General features: G+C 34.2%; 1 pseudogene; it reads right to left on the reverse strand.

The window, feature by feature from the left end:
* Positions 1–3,704: 3,704 nt before the first annotated feature.
* LOC116138100 lies at positions 3,705–5,418 on the reverse strand (annotated as a pseudogene).
* Positions 5,419–11,983: the final 6,565 nt, after the last annotated feature.

The following is an 11,983-nucleotide window of genomic DNA, read 5'->3' on the forward strand; positions in this document are numbered from 1 at the left end:
TTTGCCATGGCCCTATATTCTACTTCTGTTGAGGAAAGCGATATCGTTGACTGCATTTTGGAGCATAATCTCAATAGCATCAAACTCATTCCAGATCACTGAGAGGCGATTGAAATATGTTGTTACAGGCAAGTTGTGTTGCTTGATGTCGATGAGGTTTTTATGCAAAGTGAAAATTTTTGCAAGGTCCAATTGACCATACATCTCTCAGATATTTGCCCATATTTCTTGGGCGTTTTCGATTTAAGGAAGTCCGACAGCAATCTCCTTGGTCAAGGAGTTGCTAATCCATGCACAGACAAGGGTGTTACACCCATTCCAATGTTTGAGAAACTGGGGTTCATCTGGCCGAGGAAGGGTTCCATTGATGAACCCTTCCTTGTTTTTGGTTATCAGGGCTCGCTGGAAATCCCTAGCCCAGGTTGCATAATTTTGAGATCCGGCCAGGGGTTGTTTAACGAGCAGTAGCTAAGAGCCATCAGATATTGGCAAGAAAAGAGCATCCCCTAGCTCCAGCCGATTGGTGGTGATTGGAAGGATCTGAAAAATTAGGTAGGGACTTGGACCCATCGGGTTGAAATTATAACCCACAAACCCGAAAGGAATTGTGTCGGTTTGATAGTTAGACCTGATTTGGTTGTTTGACCAGTTTGTTAATTTGGGCCAGTTTGGTGATGTGGGCTTGTTTGGTCGTTTGAGCTTGTGTTTGGTGGCTCATCTGTGGCTGTGGATTCTGTTAGTTGGTGTTAATGGTGTTTTCGTTGGATCCATTGTTGGCTGTTGTTTTGTGTTTGCAGGTTTGGTTTGGGTGTAAGAAAATTGTAAACTAATCCTACTACCTTGTGTTTACAGGTTCTAGGAACAATGACTTTAGAGAGGATTATTTTGGCGGAAGCGAGAAGGCTCTGATACCATGTCAGAGTTTAGACTAGAAGAGGCAAGAGAGGTAAGACATTATCGAAGAATATGGTATGTCGTCTACGCAAGTCCTTGTATGGTTTGAAACAAGCATCCCGCCAACAGAATGCAAAATTCACAAAGGCTCTAAATACGATGGGTTTCACTCAATCCAAGCATGACTACTCACTCTTCACATGGCCCACCTCAAATTCTATCATGGTATTAGTAATCCTCCTATTCAATAAGGTCTTATTATGTGAGGAGTCGTGTTCACCTCAAATTCTATCATGGTATTAGAGCTATGCCTAATTAAGCTGAGTGCTTGATCAGTGGGTGAAGAGTTAGAGCTAGTAACTACCTCTAACAACAGGCATGACCCAACATATGGGCTTGACCGTGAGGGGGAGTGTTGGAGTCCCACACCGACTAGGCACGCTCAAGCCTACTGGTTTATAAGAGGGGATAATCCTCCCATTCAACAAGGCCTTATTGCGTGAGGAGTTAGACCCACCTCAAATTATATCATGGTATTGGTAATCCTCCCATTCAACAAAGCCTTATTGGGTGAGGAATTAGACCCACCTCAAATTCGATCATCCAACACAAGATCTTTGAATAATCCACTCAGATAGCTAAAGTCTTACCGTACTCTAAAAACATATTTCTTGCCATGATTCTTTTTCCCCTAAAAATTGCGGCAACAGTAGACTATTAATTAGTATATATATATACTCTCCAACATTTTAGGAAGAATAAGATGGTACTAGTTTTAATTTGGCCAAGGTAATAAAGGAAAAGGAACAAGGAATATTGCAACTAAGTAAATGAATTATGTACAAGATTCATTTAAAAAAAAAAAAAAAAAAAACTTGTTAGTACGATGACATTACCTATTTGAAAACAGGCTTTGATGAGTTCCATCTAATATTGCTCACACAAATTTTCCAATTTTAAATAATTGTTGGAGTATAATCGAAAAACCTTTAGCCATTGGGGTTAGTTATACCTAGGGCTGGTTAACGAACCAAGCCGCTCGCAAGCTGGCTCGAGTCTGGCTCGTTAACGGCTCGGTTTGTCTGATAACAAGCCGGCTCGACTCGACTCATGAGACAAAACGAGTCGAGTTCGAGCCATACAAGACTCGGCTCATCAGGCTCGCGAGCCGAGTCAGGCTCGAAAAAGCGGGGGGTTTTTTGAGAATTTCTAAACCATTGGGATTTAATTGAAAATAATGCAAACAAGTTTTAAAAAATAACAAAATGGTCCCCGTTATTAAAATCCCCAAATCACGAAAAATCCGTCAGCAGTGAACCCTTGCCGTAAAATTTGAATCAAACTCCTCCCAAAGTGTTGATTTTCGGCCAGATCTTGTTCATCTTTGTCAGCTTCACCCGATCTTTGCCGGATATTGTTCATCTTCGTCGGACCTTCGACAGTCGTTGGATCTTCGTCATCATTGTCATCTTCGTCGGATTTTCATCAGATCTGAAGTGGATATCGTTGGTTCGTCATCATCTTCGTCAGATCTGAAGTGGATATTGTCGATTCGTCATCATCTTCATCGGATTGTCGTCGGACTTTAATCGGTCAGTAGAGGACTTTAATCAGTCGATTGGGATTTAATTGTTTGTTTGGGGTTTGGGGTTTCTTCAATTTTATTTGGAGATGGTTGCTGCCCAGACAAAGTTAAATTATGATTTGCATTTATTTGAATTTCAGACATTGGAGAATAAAGAAACGCAAGCCAACAAAATTTGAAGAGCCCTTTGCCTTTGAGGAATGAAGAAAATAATATTAAAAAAATTATTTTGATTTTTTATTGATAAAAGAATAAATAATTTAAACAAAAGAAAATGTAGGTGGGCAGTCAGACGACTCAGACTGCTGCCCAGCGAATTTTTGTAAAAAATATTGAAAAAAAAAATTATTTGGAGATGGCTCGCGAGCCGGCTCAAAACATGCCTAATCCATTACCGAGCCGAGCAGAGCCATATAATTTATGGCTCGGCTCGGCTCGGTCTCGGCTCGTTTACTCTTCCCCTCTCACGAGCTGAGCTCGTTAAGCCGAAAACTCGGCTCGGCTCAATAACACCCCTAGTTATACCTAAGAGGTCTTGTGTTCGAGTTGCAAAAGAGATACCTACCACATTTGTGTAATTACCTTAGTTCATTGGGCTTGTAGGGTGTTCCGTGATCCTAAGGATTAGACAAGCTTCAATGTGGGCCTGGACACCTCAAATACCTAAAAAAAAAAGACACAGGTCTAACAAAGCCACAAGTTTTACATCAATTTTGAATTTATTATTATACCTTCGTTGACTTATAGTATAACGGTTTATAAATGAACAAATCTTATCCCATACTAATAAGTAGTATCCTTAAGTGGATTTTTTTTTTTTTTTTTTAACTTGTGTTTGGGTCAATTTGTGCACACCTCAACTGATCCCCATGGTTCATTAAAAATCCTTCAAGCCCAATGGATTAGGTAAGTCACAAATATGATAAGTAACTATTTTGTAAGATTCTAACACAAGGCCTTTGGATAACCCACTCAGATGGCTAAATTTTTGCAGTTCGGCCGCAAGACTTGTGGTTTAGTATCCTTAAGTTACATTGCTCAATCACCCCTTAAATTTATAATACAACTATTGAGATGATCAAGAAAGATGTAACAATTTAGATAATTGCCAATAATATTATAACAAGAATAATACAACACTTCCTAAACAAAGCGATATATCATCTTGCGCAGCTTTGATGGGTAAATGAATTGTTGAGGTAATGATTGATATGTTAATGCCATGTAAAAAAGATATTTTCTTTCATTAATTTCAAAATTCTATATACAGAACATGATACTCTCTAATTAATGTTCCAATAATTAATAATTTAATATTACAAGCAAAATAAATACAATACTATGAACTCTCCCTAGTTTTGTTGTGTTGTTAGTTTCACCATTTTTCTGTTCTTCCTTGGTCAACAAATCTTCCTGAAATGGCTGCTGCAAGTGCTGCTGTGAAAGTCGGATCTTTCGTCAACGAAGCAGCCATTTGTTGAACCAAAATTTGTCGAATTGCGGGCGCCTCAACTTCTTGGACTGACTTTTTGGCATCATCAGACACACCACCTTGGAACATATCGAGCGTTACAGCTGGACCTTGAGACCTCCTCCTAGCTGGTGAAATGGGACCAACGGTCGAGCCTTGGCTCGGACTTAATGACAGTTCAGGCTTTGTAGGTGGTGGATGATTATGCTCTCCTTCGTAAGTAGCCACCAAAACAGATGGATCCTCAGCACTTCTTTGCACCTGAATATATATGAACAATATTCAAAATCAGATACCAGAAATCTTAAACTTGTTTTTCTCTTTAGAAATTAAGCATTTGGTTTAAGCAATTACCTTCTTCTTGACTGGGCAGCTTGGAGCGAATGAGCACTTAAAGTAAGCTCTGGGTGATGGGTTATCTCTGGTGACTTTTTGACCGTATTTTCTCCATTGATATCCATCCATTCATAAATCTGTAAATACAAGATTCAAACAGGTTTTTTAATGATTCAAATAAGCCTAATTAATTAACTTCGATTTGAACCGGTTTTGTTTTTTTTCTTTCTTTTTTTTTTTTTTTTTTTTGGAGTTGGGAGCTTACCAGGCTTGCTGTATCAGAAGCACTGGTGCGCATATAAATCCTGGAAACTTTTGTCTTGGTGTTTTCTTTTGCCTTTTTACATGATTCTTCATCACTAGAACTGCACTCAGTGTGTCCATTAAATCCAATCATTTTGCTGTAATCTTCACTGTCAGGTTTTCTCTTCTTTGATGCTGTGAGTTCAGTTTCTGATGAACTGTTTTTGCTTAACAAATCCATGTATTGTTTTTCGAGAATACTGTAATTCTCGCATATAACTGTTAACATTTCACTTAGCCTCTTGTTCTCGGTGGAAATCCGATTCAACTCATCCTCCAAAACGCTAATCTGTTCACAAAAAGGTTTCAGTTTACTTTGCCAGATTTAATATTTGAAGAAACTCAAAATCAAAATCTTTTCATGAACATATTTAATTCCCAGAAACTAATTACTCACCTCTCGAGGTTTAACTTTAACAGATACTTTCTCTTCAAATCCAGCGAAATCTCCTTGGAATTCTCTCTTCTGAAACAAAAACAAACCAATATAAAAACATATTCCTTCAACAACCCAGATCAAAACATCAAGAATCTGAACTATAAATAAACTGAGAAAGATTAACAACTCACCGGAACTTCAAATCTGTGAGGCAAAGGATTAAGATTGAGATCAAGTCTGGTGTCCAAGTCCACCCAGGAAGAGTCCATTGAAGAGGGCTGAGCCGATATCTGAGTATGAAGAAGAGTCTAAGAGAGATAGAAATGAAATGAAAATTCGGGTCAAGTGATTGAGAGAATCAATGTAAAGAGAGGTGAAATATATAGAAGAAGATAAACTCAAAGGAAGGAAAGTAGGTGGAAGCAGCAGTCAGCCATTGAAACCCAATCAAGTTGTATGGTCACAATCAAAACACAATGAAATTAAATAAAATAATGAATACAGTAATCTAGAAGAAAGACATGAGAAAGTCATGCACGTCGACACTCTTTGAATATTAATCAGAATTCTTTGTCTTTGTCTTCGTCTTTGTCTTTGTCAAGGTCAAGAGTTTTAAAATTTTAATGGCCTCATAATTCTAATTTAAAAGGAAGGGATAGAGCATTACAGCTACAATTTGAGAGGCTTTTGTGTTGACTTCAATTTTATCATCTCATTGACTTCCAGTTTCCTGGAGCTTTCTTCCCACTCTTTATTTTATTTATACGCGATATCACCACGTGTCTCACCCAAGTCCACTCAACTTGGAACTTTAATTCTACCATAACTTTTCTTTTAACATTAACATTTGACCTATTAACAGTGAGCTACTGCTACCTCGAGTCTCGCCTATTTTAGGGGATTTTTTCTTCTCTTGGGGATGTTTCTGTGACTTTTTGAAACTATTGGGTGTCGGTAAAATTTTGAAACTCTTATAGAGTTGAGATAAGTTGTCCAGGTTTATTAAGGTTATCGAGTTGATATTATAATGTTTTCTATAAATTGTTATGTGAAAACCTTAAATTTTTGTGGAAATAATATCTCGACTAGTTCTAATTTCATATTTTTCTTTTCCTAAAACAATTTCATATCTCTTGTAACATAAATTTCTCAGTATCGATAATAACGTGGACCATAAAAAATTTGAAATATGATTTAGGGGGTGTTTGTCTAAGCTTATAAGCTGGTCAAACTAGTTTATAAGCTCTAAAATTAAGTTGACCTGTTTGTTTATAACTTTTTTGAGCTTATAAGCAAAAAAAAATAAGTTGGGGGGAGTTACTTTTTTTTTTTTTTTTACTTATAAACACTCTGTTTAGAAGCTAGTTTGATCAAGTATATTACCACATTATCCTTGTTTAATTTTAAAATTTCATAGGATATCCTTGTTTAATGTAATACCCTTTTTAGTTATTTTATAATAAAATGTACTTATAAACCACATTTTACCAAACACGTCAACTACTTATCAGTCCCTTATAAATATTTTAATTAAACACGTAATTGCTTAAAATTTCAAATGCTTATAAGCTAAAATAAATTTATAAGCACTTATTGCTTATAAGTTAATTTTTATAAGCTCAGACAAATACCTCCTTAATTTGATGGTAACTATAAAAAATATACTCAATAAAGATAGTAGTAAACCGATCTATAAGAATGGGAAAACTTTAGAGCTACCCAATGTTTAGTGACAGTACAATAATCCCCCCAATATTTTAAAATATTTAAACTACCTCCCATCCATTAGTAAAAGTATATTTGACTTAAAAAAAAAAAAAAAAAAAAAAAACCAAGCCAATAAAAATCAAACTCCATCACCTACAACATGAAAAAGAGAAAAGATGGTGCTCGAACGTGATATGCATTGACGAAGTTACTCAACAAGTTGCGAAGATCATGAGATTTCTATTTCTTTTTTTTTTATTTTTTTTATTTTTTTATATCTTCTTTAGTGTAGAACATGTGACAATATGAAACGTTTGAAAGATTATTGTAATTTCACAAAACTTTAGGTAGGTCCATGTAATTTATTTTTCTATATTTTTCCCAACTAAATAGGAACAGAAGAAGATGCTGTCCTTATGATCCATTCCATTTGGTCACGTCGCTTCCTGTTGACTCGACAAAAAGGCATAGGCCCATCCACAGCCCACACGGTTTTGAAACTTATTATTGTCTTTCCCAACTTTCAACCAACCTTAAGACTTTCTTATCCATCCACTTTCTTCTCTTCTTTCTTTTTATTTTTTTTTAATCTAGAAGAAAAAACTTCATCATTATGATTTATTATTTAAAACTATTTTTCAAAAAAAATAAATTAAAATACAAAACCCCTTTTACCTTCGAGTAAAATCAAGGAAACGAAAGAAATTAAGGTCAAGAAAATAGAAAGGAAAAAAAATATAAAATATGATTTTCTCTTTGAAAAAACGATCGTCTTTTATTATTTCTTGATGTTGATAAGAATGAATTAAATAATGAAGATATTTGTTTGGGAACCCTAATGTGAAACATAAAGGGAGGAGACAATAGTTTATTCAGAGATGCGTAATGTGCTAAGTTTCTTGGTAAGATTACCAGAGAATTGAATAGAGTTTTGGTGTTCATATATAATTAATAAATTAATTTGACTTAAATTAATTAAAACCTTTGGAGATTAATTACTTTCTCCAAATGAAAGAGCTAGGCTGGTGAGGTGATGTCATGAATTAGATCACCTAATTAAACTCATGCTTGACTTTAATTTGCTTTAAGACCGTTGTGAATTCGACCATATATAGTTGGCAATTGGCATAATATTATACCTTTAAACCTGTCTACTGAATCAACCCATCTTTTAACACGACATTCAGATTTCAAACCAACCAACTAGTGCAACTAGCCAGTCAACAGGGGTGGATTTTGAATTTTTTCTTTTTTCTTTTTTCGTGATCAAGGGTGTTCGGGATAGTTTGCATACATCTTAACTTATTCTTCAAGACCCTGAAGTTAACAATCGAGTATACCCTCTAATGGTCATCCTTATTAGGAATTCGTAATTCGAACTCAAGACCTCTTGAGTAAAACATTCAAGAGTCTCTGTTCAATTTCAAACCAACCAACTAGTGCAACTAGCCAGTCAACAGGGGTGGATTTTGAATTTTTTTTTTATCAAGGGTGTTTGTGATAGCTTGTATGTACCTTAACTTATCTTTCGGAATCCTGAAATTAACGATCGAATATACCCTCTAATGGTTATCCCTATTAGGGACTGGTGATTTAAACTCAAAACCACTTAAGTATAACACCCAAGAGTCTTTGTTCAATTACTCAAGCCACCTAAGGGTGGTTTGGATTTTGAATTCTTGCGTCTTAAAAGATTTTGGAGTTTGAACACAGATTAGGGTTATAATCTTTCAATTCTTTTTAGGGTAGAAAATATCTACCTTGGTTGCATAAAGATTACAGTACAGTCAATGCATATCGTATCACATAGCATATGGTCTTAGAGTATTGAAAAGCAAAATGGATTTGAAGGTACGGTACAAAATACAAGTTTAAAATATTGACCACTGCTATCGAACTTTTTGGACAATTTTAATTGGCTACTTGTTACGAGAATCTTTATTGTGAAAAAAGTTCAAGAGATCAACTTCAAATTGGATATCACAATCACAATTTATAGCCTAGCTAGTGTGAAACCAGAAGTCGGCAAAGGAAACAAAACTGAGCAAGACATTAATGAAATTTTATTTGTTGTGTTCTACTGAGAAGGAAGAGTTTTAGGTGGGATGTCAGATTTTTATATACATTAGATATTTATAATGAAGATATAAAATCCAAATCTTTCTAAATCTTGAAGACTTTAAATTGTGATCAATATCAAGTCAAGAACAGAATGTTGGTGCTATCGAATATTATATTAAACTATATGTTCACACTTGATTAAGCTGCAATTCCTGAGACTTATCCAAAATGCACGAACCCTGAACTGGAGAACTTGGTTGTTTAATCCTACACGTTATGTTAAAGTTAAAGGACAAGAAGAAAAATCTTAAAGAGATAAGTTTTTATGTACAATGGAAACGTACATCAAGTAACCAGGAATATGTTTGGAAAAGGGAAAGCAAAAGTTATTAAATATTCAACACACCTGCTATTTTTGACTGTCTTTTGTTTAACTTTTGATCTATTTTGATGACATATCATTCCACATAAAGATGTAAACGTGAACCGACTATTTTTTACTTTTTGGATTCTCGTTTTCACTACGTCAGCGTAGTTTAGGATTTTAGAATTTAGGGTTTAGGGTTGATTGATATAATGACTTTTGTTAGTCTATAAACTGTCCAACTATTCATTAATTTGTTTTGTGTCGATTACTTGACGCACAGTATTATCACGTGTATCTCTTAGCTTTATTCTTTATTATTATTATTATTAGAAATGGTATATTTTCTTTTATAAAATTATATATAATACTTATAAACCTTGTTAATTCATTATTTACATATGTAATCTAATAGATTTAAGATGAAAGTTGAAGGTGCATGATTATTATCACTGTCACTCCATCAACTCTTAAACTATTATATCATAATAGACCAACCACTAAAAATTTAAGTTAAAAGGGTCTCAACCCTGGATTGAAAAGATATATCGGTATAACAAAGACAATATTATTGTTTTTTACAATTAGTATTAGATTAATTAGTCATAATTTACAAGGTAATTAACATACACGTGTACCATGTTTAGAATTAGTCTCCCTTTTTCAATTAAAATATAAATTCAAACCTATCTAAGTTGCACTAATTAATTAATTATAAAGATCAATTAAAGCTCCAAAAGCGCCTAAGGATAAGCATATGTTGGTTATAACTTATAAAGTCATTATAAAAATTATCTTATTATAAAAAGACTGGCTAAAATAATCGACCGACTGCGAATATAGACCAAGAAGTATAGGTCTTTGCAGAAATTCCATGTTAATTAATTATATTAATAATATAACGTTTACGTTTAGGTATAGACATCAGCAATATACACGTAATTCGTTATTGTCATCTTCATGAATTTTTAATTTATATTATTCTTGACTTGCCTAATTTGTTAACTCTAGACTTCCAGTACCACCACCACCATCATATACGTTGGCTTAAGGCTGTTTGGTTAGTGCGAAAGCGGAAGAAAATTGGTAGGCAATTACTTTTCAAGTCTGAATTTGATTATTTGATCAAGAAACGCGTGTATTAATTCAATTTTCTTGCTCCTAGCTATTTAGATCAAGACAGAATAATTGAAAGGCCCTACCATTTACCCAAAAAACCAAGAACGAATGTAAACCAGTAAACTTGAATAGTTTGTGATTTTGATTTTTGTGAATGCATGATTCACGTTCTTCTAGAAAACAATAAAATATCTTCAAAGATCAGTAAAGCATGCAAATTCTGATTTTAATATGCACATGCTGAACGCTTTCCAGAAATCCTGTAAGAATCATGCACACCACTACTCTTTTTTTCTGTCGTTTTTATTTTGGTGGATGGAATGGAATCATAAAGCGAATACAAAGACGACTTGGTTTTTTTATTTTGGAGTCAATATATATATATCAATTCAATAATATTACAAAGTCAAGCAAGTAATCTCAAAGTGACAACGCCCCACCTAACCTAACCCACCACAAAAGACGCCATTGTAGTGAGATCAGCTATATTACGTTAGCTTGATGATGAATGCACATGAAAGGGTTTCTGGCTTTGTATTGTGTTGGCCATAAGAGCCTCCCAAAAGTTGATATAAACTGATTACTATATTGTGTTTTTGTATTTGATTAATCATTAGTCTTCTTTTGTCGTGTGGAAATTCACATTTGTTTACAATTTTGTGTTGGAAAATTGAGGAAAAGGGTGTTGTCTTTTTTAAATCATATTAATATATTATTTGTACAACTTTAATTTCAACCTAATGCCACTATGAGCTCATGTTTCTTTTCTCCAACCTAAAATCCCTGTTCCCATGTGAGCGTACAATCAAGGAAATTCATATGATTAATCAATTTCTTCTACCTATTAAGATTAAAGAGAAGAATTCAATGGTTTAAATTTTCTATGTTGCCCTCAGAAAGATTAGCCCAAATGCCCAATAGACTTTTGTTGGGGCTGAATTTCCCAGAATTTCTAACCTTATAAGAGAATTGTATTATTGTACAAATGAACTTTGTTACTTAAACCTATAAAAACTGTTTGCATAACCTTATACATTAAAAAAAAAAAAAAAATTAATTAATTAAATCAATTTTTAACATACTTATTTTATACCAAAATACTATTTGGGTTAATTTTATTTGATCGATAAAGAATATGGGTCCAAGAGATTTTAGAAAACTATTAAATGCTCCTATGGAATTCGATGGTTTTCAAAAATCTTTGGAATGCTTAAGACATAACTATTTTCTAAGTAGCTATGAGAGTAACTCATTTGGTACTCTCGTAAGTCTAAGTTGGATAACTTTCAAATAGCCTTAGGCATTTATTTCATTTTTTGAACCCCTTCGTTGTTTGTCTCCTTTCAAATCCATTTTTGGAGTCTCGATTCTGATCTAACTATAGAGATAATTGAAAACGATATTTCCTTGTTCCTTTATCTTTGCCTTGAATCGTTGGGTTTAGACATTACCTTAGATATAAAAAATATATATGCTTACAAAGTTTGCTCCAACGTATTGATTGGTATTAATCCTAGACCCTTGCCCTGAGAAAGAAATAAATACTTTTTATTTGAGCTCCATCACGTATTATTTGCATTTCAACCCAACAAAAAAGGAGGGTTGTATAGAACCGAACAAAGGATGAATGGGCTCTTTTTAATGTTCCACACTTCCACTTCTACCTTCCTTTATACTTGATATTCTCACATCTTAGAAATTGGGCTTGGTCTCGGGCCAAAAACATTGGGCTTGAAGGGCCCACTAAAAACTGAAAAAATTAAT

The sequence above is a fragment of the Pistacia vera genome, unplaced genomic scaffold (assembly GCF_008641045.1).
Source record: "Pistacia vera cultivar Batoury unplaced genomic scaffold, PisVer_v2 Contig338, whole genome shotgun sequence".
Classification (NCBI taxonomy): domain Eukaryota; kingdom Viridiplantae; phylum Streptophyta; class Magnoliopsida; order Sapindales; family Anacardiaceae; genus Pistacia; species Pistacia vera.